The sequence below is a fragment of the Gopherus flavomarginatus genome, chromosome 7 (genome assembly GCF_025201925.1).
Source record: "Gopherus flavomarginatus isolate rGopFla2 chromosome 7, rGopFla2.mat.asm, whole genome shotgun sequence".
Taxonomy (NCBI): Eukaryota; Metazoa; Chordata; order Testudines; family Testudinidae; genus Gopherus; species Gopherus flavomarginatus.
Genome location: NC_066623.1, coordinates 73,449,551 through 73,466,970, shown reverse-complemented (window position 1 = coordinate 73,466,970; position 17,420 = coordinate 73,449,551). Strand labels below are relative to the sequence as shown.

Below are 17,420 nucleotides of genomic sequence, written 5' to 3'. Positions count from 1 at the left end.
ATACGATACTGCTGTCTGTATACCGTTGAAGGTTTCTTGTGAATGAGGAATGCATGCATCAGGATAAGATAAGGTGTGAAAGCCATCACAAATGTCCAGATGGACAAGAAGAAGTGGGAGACTTGGAAAGACCAGGAGACAATCAGAAAACATCCATTGTATCCCATGTTAAACATGTTAGCAGCATTGATGACCTCCGAGGGGTGGCAGGCACCCCCGAAGGCGAGACAACAAAAAGGAGATAACGGTATGAAGTCGGACAATAACCATCAAATGATAACACCACTTAAAGGCTAATGATTACAGGATGACATTGCAAAATGCATGGACTCAAATGGGAATTTACAACTATAAAGCTGGGATGTTTTTGCCATGGAACTCTGGGTTCAGTCCTGCAAGGCCTTGGAGCATCGGATTGCGACCGACAGAACCCAGCTCCACACTCGTGCTCAATCTAACTGGCCATTAGATTGACTTGAGCTACAACCGACTGGTAACTATAAACATCACTGCAAGACTTATATATAAGTAATAAAATGTGTGTGTGACTGAAAAGCATATGCTAACTGTTATATTTTCAATAAATGCTGCGTATTTACTACCTCTATAAAGATCCCGTGTGCTTTGTATAAGCATAACAAAAGGGCCTTGTGTTGAAAGGGTTTTACTCCTAAAATTCTAAAATGTCTGTAGTTAATATAGTGATGGAAGAGTAGTGAATGAATAAATTACTACTATTTTCAAAATCAGACTATCCCTATTGTTTTCAGTGAATGTTTTGTTGTCTAAAAGTTTAATTGCCTTTATTAGAACACAAAGGTTTTTAATTGTTTTAAGTATAATCCAATTTAAAATCATATATGTAAAACGGATATAAAAACCAAATATCCTTACTTGTCTTGTAAATAATACCTTAAATTACTAAACTGAAAGATTTAATGTGTTTTGCACTCTTAATTCTATTACCTATCTTTGCACAATACATTGCACTTTGGTTTAACACAGTTGATTAATAAGTTTCACTTTCTTTTAATATTCAGTTTCATTTTCTAGTTGTCATGCACTAGCACACTGCTAGGGTATTTGGGGTTGCAAACATGAATATTTAAATTCAAACAAACTGTTCACACTGAAATTAAGAAAAGAAACATTTTAAATAATGTTGGGGCCTAAAGCATCTGAAAGAATCTCTTTAATCCTAAAATTATAAATGGCAGTAATGAACTGTGTTCCTATCTGTTTTTTGTAATTTGCATTTTTTTTCACCAAAAGATTGTTTCTTGTTAGATACTGAACTCTCTTGGCCATTAGTATTCTTTTATTTGTATGAAAGTATCACATCCTCTCTCTGACTGATTGTGGAGTCATAGTTGAGGTGAAGATCCAACTTTAAACATTGCAAGATAAATCATTTCCACATTTTTGCTTACGAGGCTATTTTAGTGTAGAGTAGTGTAGGAAAGCACATTTTCTGTTGAGAGCTAATGCCACTGTCTCCTTGACCCAAGGTCTTAACAATTTTTGAGCAAGGTAGGTATGATGATTAGTCTAGGAAATTGTTTTGTAAACAAAACAAAATTGTTCTGTAGAAATTTCTCTACTTTGCAGGGTAGTTGAGTGACAAAAGCTTTGACTAAGTGTAGTGTTTTATGCATGGTATTAACAAACTTGTGTTCTTGTCCTTTCTTATTTATAGAAATACTGGCTCAATATTCAGGCTTCACACAAAGGATCTGGCAAAAGGAAACCTGTTTCTCAACCTGGTATTGTGCACAACTGCTTTACTACCATTGTAGCCACTAGGGAAAAAGGATATATTGTTAACCCTGTGTTGCAAACCTAGTGGAGACAAGGCCATTTTGGTTTTAAGATGTTATCTGGTTGAGGTAAGCCGTAGGGATTCACCTCTTATGACCACCAAAATATTTACCTGAGCCAGTGAACATGGGTTAAAATGTTAACAGTGTCCTCTAGGATCATAACATGGGATTAACTAAAATGAGTTAGTTTAGCATGGGTTAAAGCTATGTGTTTTCCCAGTTGAAGACACATCATCATGCGCCTCATATGCTAGTGCCCTTCTGATATGTGCAGTACATCCCTTGCCTCTCCCTAGCTTGCCCCATAATGCTCCCAAATACTTCTCCACATTGTCACTATTCTACTCCAGAGCATATGAGGTTTGCTGAAAGCCCCTGAGAGGCCTGTCCTTGGTCCTGCTGCATGAGTGAGAAGACCATGACAGTTCCACCGTATTTAGAGTCTTCTGGTGGGTCCACAGAGAAATGACAGCATTTCCCCTTATTACTGTTTTTTTATTTAAAAAAAAAGCATAAGGAGGCCTTGAACACCTGAAAATCCCCTTAAAAACACAAGGAATTAATGTATATTTTAAGAGAAAAATTATACATACCGTATATACTCATTCGTAAGCTGAATATTTTTGGTAAAAAAGTGATGCATCAAAGAGTGGGGCTCGTCTTATAAACGGGTTTACACCAAAATTTGATGATTTTAAACTCAATGGCAGGGGTTGGCAATCTATGGCATGCGTGCCAAAGGCGGTACATGAGCTGATTTACTGTGGCACGTTGCTGCCTGCCTGGTATCCCCATCGCTGTCCCTGCTCAGCCTGCTGCTGGCTTGGATGGACGGAACCCCGGGCTGGCAGTGGGCTGAGTGGGGCTGGTGGCCAAGAGCCTGGCTGGCAGAGGCCGGCAGATGGAACCTTGGGCCGGCAGATGGAACTCCGGGCCGGCAGTGGGCTGAGCGGCTCCCACCTCCGATCTGCCCCCCTCCCCAGGACTCCTGCCCCATCCAACCCCCCCTGTTCCCTGACAGCCCTCCCCAGGATCCCTGCCCCATCCACACTCCCCTGCTCTTTATCCCTTGACTGCCCCCAGACCTCCACCACCCCATCCAACCCCTTGTCTCATTCCTGATGGCCCCCCTGGAACCCCTACTCCATCCAACCACCCCTTCTCCCTGTCCCCTGACTGCCACCAGAACCCCTGCCCCTGACTGCCCCCTGCCACCTCATCCACCCCTCCCACTGCTCCCTGGGACCTCTGCCCCTATTTAACCCCCTGTTTTGCCCCTGACCACCATCTACACCCCCGCCCCTTGACCACCACCCCAAACTCCCCTGCCCTTTATCCAATCCCCCTACTCCCTGACCCCTTACTGTGCTCCCTGGAGCACTGGTGGCTGGCGGCGCAACAGCTGCGCTGCCTGGCCAGAGCCGAGCCATGCCACTGCCACCACTGTGCAGCACAGAGACTGGATCAGGCTGGGCTCTGCAGCTGCGCTGCCCCAGGAGCTCACAGCCCCGCAGCCCAGAGCATTGTGCCGGTGGCAGAGTGAGCAAGCTGAGGCTGCAGGCGAGGGCCCGGGCATTAGCCTCCCGGGCCAGGAGCTCAGGGGCTGGGCAGGACGGTCTCATGGGCCGGATGTGGCCCACGGGCCGTAGTTTGCCCACCTCTGATCTATGATGAAAATTCCATTAGTAACAGTTCAGACAACATACTGATGGGTTTTGAAACTGTCTAGTTTAGCTGGTTGAAAAATGGGGAGAAAAATTCCACCAAAATATTGATTTGTTTCTCTCTTTCTCATAGAAACTCAAAAATTTTCAGCCAACTTTATTTATAACCTAGTTTGAGTCAATTCCTGTATGTTTTATAATATAATTATATGTTACTCAGGAAAGATTAACCCAGTGAAGTCCTGCTGTTACTTGGCTCTACAGTTGGGATGACAATACAAGGAGATAAAGTATCAAGTTATATTCATTCTATGTTGGATGTTAGCTTGTTAATGCAGCAAAGAATCCTGTGGCACCTTATAGACTAACAGAGGTTTTGGAGCATGAGCTTTCGTGGGTGAATACCCACTTCCTCAGATGCATGTAATGGAAATATCCAGGGGCAGGTATATATATGTGTGCTAGCAAGCAAGCTAGAGATAACGAGGTCAGTTCAATCAGGGAGGATGAGGCCCTGTTCTAGCAGTTGAGGTGTGAAAACCAAGAGAGGAGAAACTGGTTCTGTAATTGGCAAGCCATTCACAGTCTTTGTTCAATCCTGAGCTGATGGTGTCAAATTTGCAGATGAACTGAAGCTCAGCAGTTTCTCTTTGAAGTCTGGTCCTGAAGTTTTTTTGCTGCAGGATGGCCACCTTAAGGTCTGCTATAGTGTGGCCAGGGAGGTTGAAGTGCTCTCCTACAGGTTTTTGTATATTGCCATTCCTAATGTCTGATTTGTGTCCATTTATCCTTTTCCGTAGAGACTGTCCAGTTTGGCCGATGTACATAGCAGAGGGGCATTGCTGGCATATGATGGCGTATATTACATTGGTGGATGTGCAGGTGAATGCAAGACAAACCCAAGAGAGAAACCAACAGGACTCCACTGGCCATCACATACAGCCCCCAGCTAAAACCCCTCCAACGCATCATCAAGGATCTACAACCCATCCTGGACAATGATCCCACACTTTCACAGGCCTTGGGTGGCAGGCCAATCCTTGCCCACAGACAACCTGCCAACCTGAAACATATTCTCACCAGTAACTGCACACCACACCATAATAACTCTAGCTCAGGAACCAATCCATGCAACAAACCTCGATGCCAGCTCTGCCCACATATCTACACCAGCGACACCATCACAGGACCTAACCAGATCAGCCACACCATCACTGGTTCATTCACCTGCACATCCACCAATGTAATATACGCCATCATATGCCAGCAATGCCCCTCTGCTATGTACATCGGCCAAACTGGACAGTCTCTACGGAAAAGGATAAATGGACACAAATCAGACATTAGGAATGGCAATATACAAAAACCTATAGGAGAGCACTTCAACCTCCCTGGCCACACTATAGCAGACCTTAAGGTGGCCATCCTGCAGCAAAAAAACTTCAGGACCAGACTTCAAAGAGAAACTGCTGAGCTTCAGTTCATCTGCAAATTTGACACCATCAGCTCAGGATTGAACAAAGACTGTGAATGGCTTGCCAATTACAGAACCAGTTTCTCCTCTCTTGGTTTTCACACCTCAACTGCTAGAACAGGGCCTCATCCTCCCTGATTGAACTGACCTCGTTATCTCTAGCTTGCTTGCTAGCACACATATATATACCTGCCCCTGGATATTTCCATTACATGCATCTGAGGAAGTGGGTATTCACCCACGAAAGCTCATGCTCCAAAACCTCTGTTAGTCTATAAGGTGCCACAGGATTCTTTGCTGCTTTTACAGATCCAGACTAACACGGCTACCCTCTGATACTTGACAGCTTGTTAATGTTAACTTGCCTTTTGTTGTTCAGTGGTGTATGTTATCGCTGCTTTTAGGGCTTATTGACATTGACACTTCCCCCCCTCCGAAGTAGCTATATTCCCACTCACCTTATTGTAGATGTATTGCAGCATATGCTAGTTGAGTAAACTTTTCTGATGCAAGACAAATATCTCTGTGTAGCAAGAAGCGTGTTCTCTGGGATTCTGAACTCTTGGGAGAAGACTTAAAAGGATATTCAGGATAAAGAGATTCTTATCTGATTATTGGCTTGCTTTTGGAATGTATGTATAACTCATTTTAATAACTGTAAGTTAATTCTAAAGACTAAGGATGCCATTTAGGCACAATCCTGGGACGTGGGGAGTGTGGAGCTACGCTACGGTAGGGGAGGAATCAGAGACATCCTGCCTCAGTGAAGCAGAATGCCTCCCAGTGTGCAGCCAGAGTGCGCACACTGCTGCATCCCTTTATGGTATGCAGTAGCTTCTCTCTCTCCTCCCCCATGAGGCTGCCTGGCTCTGCTGACCAGAATGCAGGGAGTGTGAAAGGAGGTCTCTGCCTACTCTGTGCCCCATCTCGCCTCTGGGAGAGTACTGGAGGAGCAGTCCCTTCAAATCCTGGAATGCAGGACCTGCAGTTCTGCTTAGCCCTTGGAGTTATGCAGGGAGTGTTGAGAAGCATCTTATTCCCTCCCGCTCCGTGTTGTGCACCCATTTTTAAGAGTTAGGAAGCATTCAGCCTAAGTGAATTCCACCTTCTTACCTCAAGCATCAGCTTTAAGGAATGCTTGTTAGAAACACCATCTTGCTGCTGGCTCCTTAAGGGACTGTCAGAGTTTCGGACATAAAGACAATTAAAATGAGGCAATGAACAAACGTAATGTACAAAGAGCACACCTACAGGAAAACCCTGTTAATAAAGATAGGTAAGAAATAACGTGGGGATGAGCGCTTATGCCACTTGGACTCAAGTATTCCTAAGTAAAAGAGTTACAATTGAACTGGAGGGCTGGAAAATTAGTTCCATATGTTGGAAGAAGCTGCTGTACCTCTAAGTATAATGAAACCTAGTTACTGTTATAGTTATTTTAGTACTGTTAATAGTAATAATATATGCAGCAATGACAATGATTAGCAAGCCCAGCAACATTTATCAGCTGTGGGAACTGAAGGACAAACAAACTGTGGAATAACCATAAAGTATTGTTTGTGAATCCTTATCTCTTACTTCCTTCAAGCTGTCTGTCAATCAGTTACCTGTACAACCTGATCTTTGATGCCTACAGTTATGAGATTTATTTTCAAAGCAACATCCTGGGCACACAGCCACATAAGATTCCACCAGTGTTAATAAAGATAAATACCCGTGCATTGGTTTAAAAAATTTCCCCATTAACTTTCCAGAATCATCAAAGTGAATCAAATTCCTTTTGTGGATGTTGGACTAAGTATGCTGTACAGCAGCAGAAAACATGAGGGCATTGTGATACATTGCCTTAAAGTAAAAGCAGGTAGTGCACATATCATATGCACAATATAATTGAGTATTACTTCGGGCGGAGGATCTGTAGCAAAATCACCCAAGGCTTTTTTTTTTCTTTTTGCATGAATTGCAGTTCAGCGTTAGGTGAGGAAAAATAATGAATTATAACTTGGAAATATGTTCAGTGACAACTGCATATTTAATTGTTTCATGTTTCTATTCCTCCTTTCTTTCCCTGAATGGCAATTCTTTACAAAACATCTATTCATACTAAATGAAACAAATTCAGAATATCAGATACTGGCCTTGATGAGCACAGAGCACTAAATGCAGTGACTGATATGTACATAACTGGAAAATGTTTTATATTGTCATACAAAATTGAAACAGTCTGATTGCATTTGACAAGAAATGAAGGTTTACAAATTCTACAGACTAATAAGTAAAGATCTGACATTACTTGTATTACCTATTTATTTCTAAATCTGAAAAGCTACTTTTTATAGTTGATAGACAAAGCAAGACTGTCTAATACTTAAAACATTTGTTTGTGTACTAAGGTACTTATTAATTAGATTTTTTTGAAAAGCATGTGATCAAAGACAATGCACTATAGTACTTTTCTAATGACATGAATTATATTAGTGAAAACAAAATTTATGTGGTTGGCTCATGTCCTTAAAAGATTTAAGCTTTGATTTCTACAAGTGATTCATAGCAATTAAATATTTTTTCGCACTGGACATACAGTACTATTGACTCACATCAGACACATATAGCCAAATTCAGTGTTAGTGAAAATTAGGTTATTAAACTGAAAGTAAATGTGTAAGCCAAAGGTGTTTTTCTTGTTTTGTTTTTTGTATGAAGAGATCATTGAGGATAGTATAGTGCAGTGGCTCCTAATCTGTGAGCTGTGGCGCATTTACTGCCATGTAATATGATGCTGTAACCTTATTATTTCTTTAGGTATCTGGATGCTTCTTTGCACAGGGGTCTGGTACTATTTTTGCCAGTATTTCAGTTAAACATGCCGAAAGTAATTCTAAGTGAAATGATGGTAAAAACAGGTCCAGTTGCAGGAAGAGTTTACATTAAGGCTTTCAACATTGCTGGACAGGGTCTCAAATGGAAAGGAGTCAGTACCAGTGGGGATATTTTTGTAAATATTCTCAGTGTGGAGAAGACTTAATAGGGGAACAACAAAACTAACTATTCACAAAGTGCTGTTGAATGCACAAATAAAAACTAAAAAAAAAAGAGAATTACTTTTTCCTAACACTTTACGCTAGAGTAATTTTAGGTGTTAACTTGCAACTCGAGTAGGTACCGAATTTTCAGATACAAGTGTGATATTTAAAAAAGTGGATGGTGTTGTTTACCCAGTGCTTAAAAAAAGTGTATTTCTTTGAACCTAACTGGAAACATTAAAATCTGACTTAGGATACGTCTACACTGCAGACAGACATCTGCAGCTGGACAAGCTAGCTAACTCGGGCTTGTGGGGCCTGGCCTGAGGGGCTGTTTAACTGTGATATAGATGTTTGGGCAAGCTCTGGGACCCTCCCACCTCATAGGGTCCTTTTAATTGCAGTGCAGACACAGAACTCAGCAAGCTTTAGCAGCAGTGGTTACTTAGCCCTCAGGAGCACAGATGGTTCTAGTAATAATTAGTGGTAGCAAAATATAAAATGTTTTCTGTCAAACTTCTATCTTACTATGACACAAGGTTTTGGTCTATTTAAAGATTAAGTGTGTGATTTACAAAAGGCAAACCTCCTCCAAAATAGGAAGTAACCTTTTGTATTTATTTCAAAGAACAAAATATAGACACTTTGCTAATTGGAATATTATGAAAGGTATTTTGCATCTTTAAGAACCCCTGAGACTGCTTGTCCACGTCCTTATTCAGTTTAAAAAAAATTCTGTGCAGTATTATCTACAGTTTCCTGGCAGAATTTTATTACAGATTCAGGTGGCATGCAATGATCTTCCTACAAATCTAGAAGTTGAGATTTTTCCCTTTGTCTTCTCCCTGTTTAACTTTTTGCCTTATTACCATGCTTTTGCTATCTGCTCCACCCCATCTTTCTCTTTCTTTCCCTGAACCCTTCCCTGTTAATAGCCTCAGCTCTGCTTAGATTCCTTTGCTGGTCCAACAGATCACTCGTATGATGACTTTTAGTGTGTACAGTGTAAGGGCCATCTTTTCTCCTGTTTTTACCTGTAGGTCTAGGCATTTCATTCCATTTATTTTGGGAGAGGCGCAGGCTTTTCTCTTTGCTGGGTTTAGTCATTAAGAGCTATGTATCATTTTTAAACGTTGCAGATAAGCTCTGAGACTTTTGTAATTAGACATCTTACTAAATAAAATAATAAATAACCACTAGCATTGCTAAACGTTACTGCCAGCTGCTGACACACATTTTGCCTGCACCATAGAAATCTTATATTCTGTAAAGCTTTCACTACTGGAGGTGACTTTGATTACATTGCATGCCAAAGGGGGAAACATTATGGAGCATAGCATCTCTTCACTGCTGATAGGTTTTTAAAGCAAAATCAACTGTAGTGGACTACAGCAGCTGGCATTGGTGACTATTAATATTTTATTAGAGGTAAGAAACATTAGAGGAGGATCTGGGGAGGAGATGGTATTTGGTGAGGGGAATATCTTCTCTGAAGTGATCTGGAGACATAGTTGAATGACTAAAGTAGATATTTGTTTAATAGGTTATGGAGCTAGTGTAACCCCCCCCCTTAATTAAGGAAAAAATGCAGATAGTTTACCAGAAATGAAATAAACGTGCTTGGATGGACTGAAGGTCAAGAGGGGCATTCAGCTTCTCCTATTTTAAAAAAAGTATTTTTAAAAAATCAAGAGTTATTCTATCTGGCTCTTGGTTGTTGGGCTGCCCCAGAACGTATCATTCAATGGGAGTAAGTGATATCAGAATCGGGACAAGTGGAGCTGGCTTCTTATTTCAGTAGTCAGTTTTGAAACATTTATTATTTTACATAGACTAATATATCTCAGTACTGATGGACCAGCTCAAATGGAATTGCTCCTGTATGTGATATCATAGAGTTCTGGTCTGTCAGCACATTTGGGAGCTGAATGGAATGATTGTTTAAAATAAAGGTTACAATGAAATTCGTTGTGTGTTGAATACTCCTATACACCTTACTATTGGGGAAATCAACATGTAGTTTGAACCTCTAGCTGCAGTTCACCACTGAAGTCCAAATACTGTATAGAAATTAGTTTAGATTTTGATTTAGCTGTATTTAAGGACTGAGGACTTGTATACACACTGGGTTAACTTGAGTGTGATTTTAAACTGATTTAATTACACCAGTGAAAAAGGCTGTGTTGCTATTCATATTTCAGCTTTAAGGAGTTTGTCAGGTAGAAAGAGGTTTAAGCCAAACTGAAAAAAGCAATTCAAACAGAAATAAAGGTGCCCACACCGAGGTTTCCACTGGTTTAAGTGACACAGTTTAATTAAATCAGTGCAGGTTCGTGTCTAGACAAGGCCTTAGGATAAGGTTACAAACAGGATGTTGGAAAATGGCTGCTGAGTATAAGAAAATTAGCCCCTTTTTAATTTTAGGATTTTTCTGAAGAACCTTTTTCTGAGAGCTTATTTGCTTTTCCCATTGTGACAACAGACTTTACAATGCAAACCTTGTTTAAGCTTCAGTGTTGCTTTTGTTTAACCAGCTCTGCTGAAAAGTCAAACAATAGTTACAGCAAAAGTGTAAACTATTCACTCAGGCTGGACCGATTCTAATCTAATTTACACCACTGTAAATCAGGAGTAATATTATGGGTTTCGGTGGAATTTCTCCTGATTCTCACAGCAGTATGTGAGATCAGAATCTGGACTCTTCCATGCCTCTGGGAAGTGTTAAATGAAGCGATTTAGTGAACAAGCATTCCTATTCGAATACAAAAAAGAACACCCCCCCCCACCACACACACTCTGAAGAGTTTAGTGAGAACACTCTCCTTGAAGTAACAGGGAGTTTTTCCTGATTGGGACATTCTCTCTCCACTTTTTTCCATGTATAGTCTCTATTTGTGTCAGATGTGTTTTCCAAGAGATTGGAAACAATTCAGTCACATTCTTTCTTTCGCAATTCTGTATGAATTGCAAGAGAGAACACAAACCCTTTTATCTCTACAAGCTTCTGCATCAACCCCATTGAAGTTTGTGCATTAGAGATTACCTCTGAAAGTTACCTCTGGTAATTCAGCAGATAATTCTGCAATGACCAGTCTCATTTGCGATCAGCAACGTTGAAGAAAAAATTGGCTTGTGTCTTCCACTTTGCTGCCTGCTGTTGCATCATTTGAATTGCTTCAGGAATGATTAGGTGTACTTACTAATGAAGCAACATTGCTAGAGCCACCTTTGTGTCATTTTTCACTTATCTTCATTCAGAAGCATACCTGCAAGAGAGTTTAAAAATTGGTCCATTCTTTGAAGTTAATCATCTGCAGAATTTTGCAGATTTTGAATGAGAATCTCAAGGGAATTTCCCAAAGTGTTCAACAGATAACAGTTGTCCCTACAGTAAGACACAAATGTGTTTAGTAATTTAATACAAAATCAAATATATATTAGGTGAGAGATGTCCCCAGAAATGTCTTGGGGGGAAAAAGGAGAAATTCCTTGAAGTCCTCCCCCCGCAAGAGGAATATAGGGGGTTGTCTACATTTAAAACTCTACAGAGCTGCAGCTACGGCATTTCAGTGAAGACGCTACCTATGCTGACAGGAGGGGTTCCCTTGTCAGCGTAGGTAATCCATCTCCCTGAGAGATGGTAGCTAGGTTAATGAGAAAGTTCTCTTGTGGCTCTAGCATTGTCTGCACTGGGGGTTAGTTCAGTTTAATGGTGTTGCTCAGGGGTGTGGATTTTTCACACTCCTGAGCGATGTAGTCATACCAACCTAATTTCCTAGTGTAGATCAGGCCTAAATAATAATATATTGCTAACGTGAATCTTATTAGCTCCAGTCATTTCTTCAAAGTGCTTTCCCCTGCCAGCCAGCTTGACTTCTGATTGACACTTGTGCCAGCTACTTTTCATCCAGGTCCTCACTTTATTTGGACACTCTGTCATCAGGGAGACTGCGCCAGCCCCATTTGTTAAGGAGCCATATGGCTTGCTGATACAGTGTTACATATTGGTGATGCCGAATGTATTAGCATCACATAACCTCTCACTGTGCTATATAAACAAAGCTGAAAAGATTGAGCCCCAAGGGACATAAGTGACAGTCTTCATGGAAGATCCAGGGAAATTCCTGCAATAGAGTTTATTATTTAGTGGAATTGTAGTTCATTGTTTCAGATTATCATCATCATCCCTATAGTCACACACATTATGTCTGATGCAATTCTTACTATGTCAGACTAATTTAGATCATAGGGTCATCTGTTCAAGGATTTCTTGAGGTTTTTGGGTCTTCTGATTGCTTCAGTGATTTCCTCCGTATGAGCAATGACCTAATGGTATCTGTAGGACAAACAAATCATTAGATCCAAATAAGGTAAAAATGTAGTTTGTTTTTCTAATACAACTATCACAGTAAGCATTACTCATTTTTACTATTAACATGTTACAACAGCAGAATGAAAAAACAAAACTTGCAACTTTTAGCGGGCGTAGTGATGATTTGTGAGGATTCCAGGCTTTGTAAGTAAACTGAAATAATTAATGAAATGTTACAAGTTTTATAAAAAAGAATAGATTGCTACGAATTCTGCCCCTTTTTACCAGTATTTATAATAATTTCTGGAAAAGATGTAGGGAATTGTATCCATAATTACTTGCTAAAATATATGGATGATAGGGTATTTTGTAGGAGGAATTGGGTGAACAGCTGAGTAAGTATCGAACCTTACACTTTCCTGCTCATTGGTAGGAGAGAGGAAACCAAGCTGCAAGCCTTGGCTATACTTGTGAGTTGGAGTGCATTAAATCAGCCCTGGGCGCCCTAACTCTTGAGGTGTCCACACTGGAGCACCCAGACTTCGTGGCTGGAGTGCTCTTGGTAATCCACCTTCATGAGAAGCATAAAACTTGCTGCACCCCGACAAACAACAAAATGCATCCTCTTCCATTCTCTTTGGTAAAAAGGATGATGGATGCTTTGCAAGGCCACAGCAAAGGGAGAGTACAAGGTGTGTAAATTTGGGGAGTTCTTTAGTCTACCTTTAGGGCCAGGAGGGAAAAAAGAGGAGGTTTTAGGCATTTGTAGACTGAACCCAGAATGTGGTCTTAAAACTCAATTTGCGTTCTGACTGTGCATGTTTGGATTTGTTTGAATGTTAGAAAATGGTCTGCATTGCTTTCACCTTCATAAAATGTTTGTAGATGCCAGTATTCAAGAATCTCCTCTAATAGTGTTTTTTTATCTTTGTCATGTTGCTATCAGTTATTACATATCTAAAATACCTGGAGAGACAAGGTGAGTGAGGTAATACCTTTTACTTGATCAACTTTTGTTGGTGAGAGAGACTGGAAGAAGAGGGTGTGTGTATGTGTGTGTGTGTAAGCTCAAAAACTTGTCTCACCAACTGAAGTTAGTCCAATAAAAGATATTACCTCACTTACCTGATCTCTCTAATAACCTGGGACTGACGTGGCTATGATAACACTGCATATAAATAATCTGGAATCATTTAACCATTTTAGCTGCTAAAACATTAAACATCTGTGTTTCTTATAATAATATGAATAATTTTGTAGCCCGTCTTTCTGCTTTCTCCATTGTTTACCTATAGGCAGCATGCTTAACTTTATAAGATATAGAAAATGCTTGCATTATACCATTATTTACTGAGCTGCACTGATTACCCTTTAGCTGTAGGTTTAAATGATTGTTTGGCAGCAGTACCCACCATGTACTAGGTGATTTCCAAACACTATAAAGATTGTATCAGCTCCAAGGAGCGTACAATCTACGGATGTTATAACTATAGTTCCAATATTATAGGAAGGGCTGGTAGTACCATCTACTATTAAGGTTGCCCAACACTTCCCATTATAAGATTCTGTTTTCAGTTAATTATACTTTGTCAGACTACAATCACTTAGGTTGAAATTCTGCATGCTAGATGTTTACTTCAGGTTGAATATTTCTGGAAAAGCTGAGGCAAAATGGTTTAGCCATTTTCGAGACTAAATCTAGGGAAATATGCACTGTTTTGCCTACATTAAAAAATCCGGACCTTTTGTCTAAGAAGTTCTAGCACCTCCATACTTTCGATAGAGACTTGACTTTTAGCAGGCCTTTTTTCTTTTACCATCCTTGTGAAAATCTGCCCAAATATGGCCAAGTTAGAAGCCTTTGAAAAAATCAGTTTGCACATGTTCAGTAGGGACTTATTAGATTCTAACAGCTGAATTCCCCAAAGATTCCATCTGCACTGGCATGCTGCAGTCTAGGACTGAACAGGACTTTCCCTACAGCTGAAACACTGGGTTGCTGTAGGCCATGCCAGGTATAGGTTTGGGCAACCATCTGAGCTAAGAGCAGGGAGACTATCTCTCCTGTGCTCTCAGTGACCTCTTTGCTGGGCCCAGGCATCAGTGGAGGAAGCTACCTGATATGAATGTGGAGGGAATAAGAATGAGAGCTGTGAGGAGAGTAGATTGGGACAGGAAGCTTTGGGGATGGTGGAAACTGAGACTGGAGGCTGGCAAAGAGGGAGATGGAGACCAGGACTGAGAGCTGGGGTAAGACAGTCTGGTTGGGCAAGAGGACTTGGACTTGGGAGTAGGGAGGGACTGGCCACAAGTATGATTATTTATTGATATTGGTAATGACTCTGGGAAATGTGCAGGTCATAGTGGATGGCTTTACTGCAATGGGATTCCCTAACTGTGGTGGAGCAATAGATGGAACACATATCCCTATCTTGGCACCGGACCACCTTGCCAACCAGTATATAAACCGCAAGGGGTACTTCTCAATGGTGCTGCAAGCACTGGTGGATCACAAGGGACGTTTCACTGACATCATCATGGGATGGCCGGGAAAGGTGCATGATGCTCGCATCTTTAGGAGCTCCAAGGTGTTTAAGCAGCTGGTTACTTCCCAGACCAGAAAATTACTGTTGGGGATGTTGAAATGCCAATAGTTATCCTTGGAGACCCAGCCTACCCCTTGCTCCCATGATTCATGAAGCCATACACAGGCAGTCTGGACAGTGGTAAGGAGCAGTTCAACTATAGGCTGAGCAAGTGCAGAATGGTGGTAGAATGTGCCTTTGAATGTTTAAAAGTGCACTGACACTGTTTGCTGACTAGGTTAGACCTCAGCGCAACCAATATTCCCATTGTTATTACTGCTTGCTGTGTTCTCCATAATATCTGTGAGAGTAAGGGGGAGCTGTTTATGGCAGGGTGGGAGGCCGAGGCAAATCACCTGACTGCCAATTTTGACCACCCAGACACTAGGGTGATTAGAAGAGTGCAGTAGGGCATGCTGCCTATGAGAGAGGCTTTGAAAACCAGTTTCATGACTGCCCAGGCTATGATGTGACAGTTGTGTGTATTTCTCCTTGATGCAAACCCGCCCTCTTTGTTGATTTTTATTCCCTGTAAGCCAATCACCCTCCCACCTTCGATCACAGCTGACAAAGGAAATAAAGTCACTATTGTTTTGAAGCCATGCATTCTTTCTTTATTAATTAAAAAAAGAGGGAGATAACTGATAAGATAGCCCGGGTGGGGTAGGGTGGATTGGTGGAGGAGGGAAGGATAAGGCCACGTTGCTTATTGTAGCCACACTACAAATAAAAACTGTTTGAATGACAGCCTTCTGTTGCTTGGCCCATCCTCTGGAGTGAAGCAGCTGGGTGCCCGGAGCCTCCCCACCCCCGGCATTCTTGGGCATCTGGGTGAGGCGGATATGGAACCTGGGGAGGAGGGCAGGCGGTAGTACAGTGGATGCAGTGGTGGTCTGTGCTTTTGTTGGCTTTCCTGCAGCTCCACCAGGTGCCTTAGCATGTCCGTTTTCTCCCCCATTAACCTCAGCATTGCATCCTGCCTCTTCTCATCACGCTCACTTAATGCTTCCCTGGACTCTGCCACTGAAAGCCTCCATGCATTCAGCTGTGCCCTATCAGTGGGGGAGGACTGCATGAGCTTGGAAAACATGTAACTGCAAGTGTGTTTTTTTCGCCTTCTAATCTGCAATAACTTCAGGGATGGAGATGATGGGGGAGCATAGAAAAATTTGCACCTGTGGCGGGGAAAAAAGAAGAGTAAAATTTAAGATGATACATTTCTGAAAACAAAGGCACTTTGCCTTTTATATTGAACGCCTGCCGGTATGGTGACACATCACACACGGCTGGGCAACAGAATTCAGTTTCCAGGCAGCCATGGTAAAGCAAAGGGTTTGGCTTCTTATGCATTCATAACATGTGGGAATGTTTTCAAACTGCAGCTCCCTCCTTTCCCATAGCAAGCAATGCCAATTGGGTTTGCCATTTAAAAGGAGGGGCTGCGGTTTCGGGTGGGTGTGCAGCGCACACTTCCCCTCACCCCTCCGCATGGCTATTTGGAATGATCCTTTCACCCCTCCCCCCACTGCGTGGTTATTCTCTGGGATGATCCCTTTTAGCCAAGCGCAAACAGCCCAGCATGAACGGGGTCCTTTTACTGTTCCCTTACAAAAATTCCCCTGTTTCAACCAGGTTATCATGAATGATATCACTCTTCTGAGGCAAACACAGAAAGATATATACTGAATGTTGCTTGAATGTGACCCAAACCCAGGACCATTCACTGCCATGCTTTGTGCTGCAATGATTCAAGACTACTTGCTACTGGTTTGGCGTGGTAAAGTGTCCTACTGTGGAGGATGAAATAAGGTAGCCCTCCCCAGAAACCTTCTGCAAAGGTTTTCAGAGTATCTCCAAAAGAGCTTTGTGGAGATGTCCCTGGAGGATTCCCACTCCATCTCCAGACACGTTAACAGACTTTTCCAGTAGCTGTACTGGCTGGGAATGCACCCCAAGTCTCAGGGCAAATCAAACATTAAACACAATTGCTTTTAAACCCTGTAGTGTAGTTACAAATGTGCACTCACTAGAGGTGCCTTCTCTGCATTCAGGGTGGAGATCCCGCTTTGGGAGGGCATTGGCTCCAGGGTGATGAAAAGGTCCTGGCCTCCAGAGAGAATGGATTCACCGCTTGCCTGCTGCACATTCTCCTCCTCCTCCACTTCCTCATCCACACTTCCTCCTCTGTATTGCGTGAGACTCCCCCCTTCCAGGTGTCCACGGACAGTGGTGGGGTGGTGGTAGGGTCCCCCCCTAGAATGCCATGCAGCTGATCATAGAAGCGGCATGTATGGGGCTGTGACTCAGAGCGACCATTTGCTTCTTTTGTCTTTTGGTAGACTTGCCTCAGCTCCTTGACTTTAACGCGGCACTGCTGTGTATCCCTGTTGTAGCATCATGCCCTGTGCAATTTTGGCATATATATTAGTATTTCTTCTTTTTGATCAACATTCTGCCTGCACAGATTCTTCTCCCCATACAGCAACCAGATCCAGTGTCTCCCATTCACTCCATGCTGGAGCTCATTTGCGATTCTGGGGGG

The 17,420-nt window shown here is 42.0% G+C and overlaps 1 protein-coding gene across 4 annotated transcripts in view; it reads left to right on the top strand.

Annotated features, from left to right (window-relative positions):
* ZNF281 (zinc finger protein 281) overlaps positions 1-17,420 on the top strand; it is a 55,671-nt gene that overhangs the window by 22,571 nt on the left and 15,680 nt on the right. For all 4 annotated transcript variants that reach the window (XM_050961406.1, XM_050961405.1, XM_050961402.1 and 1 more), the window contains 2 exons: positions 32-493; positions 1,697-1,763. The gene's annotated coding sequence lies outside the window, so the exon portion shown is untranslated. The remainder of the gene's footprint in view (positions 1-31; positions 494-1,696; positions 1,764-17,420) is intronic.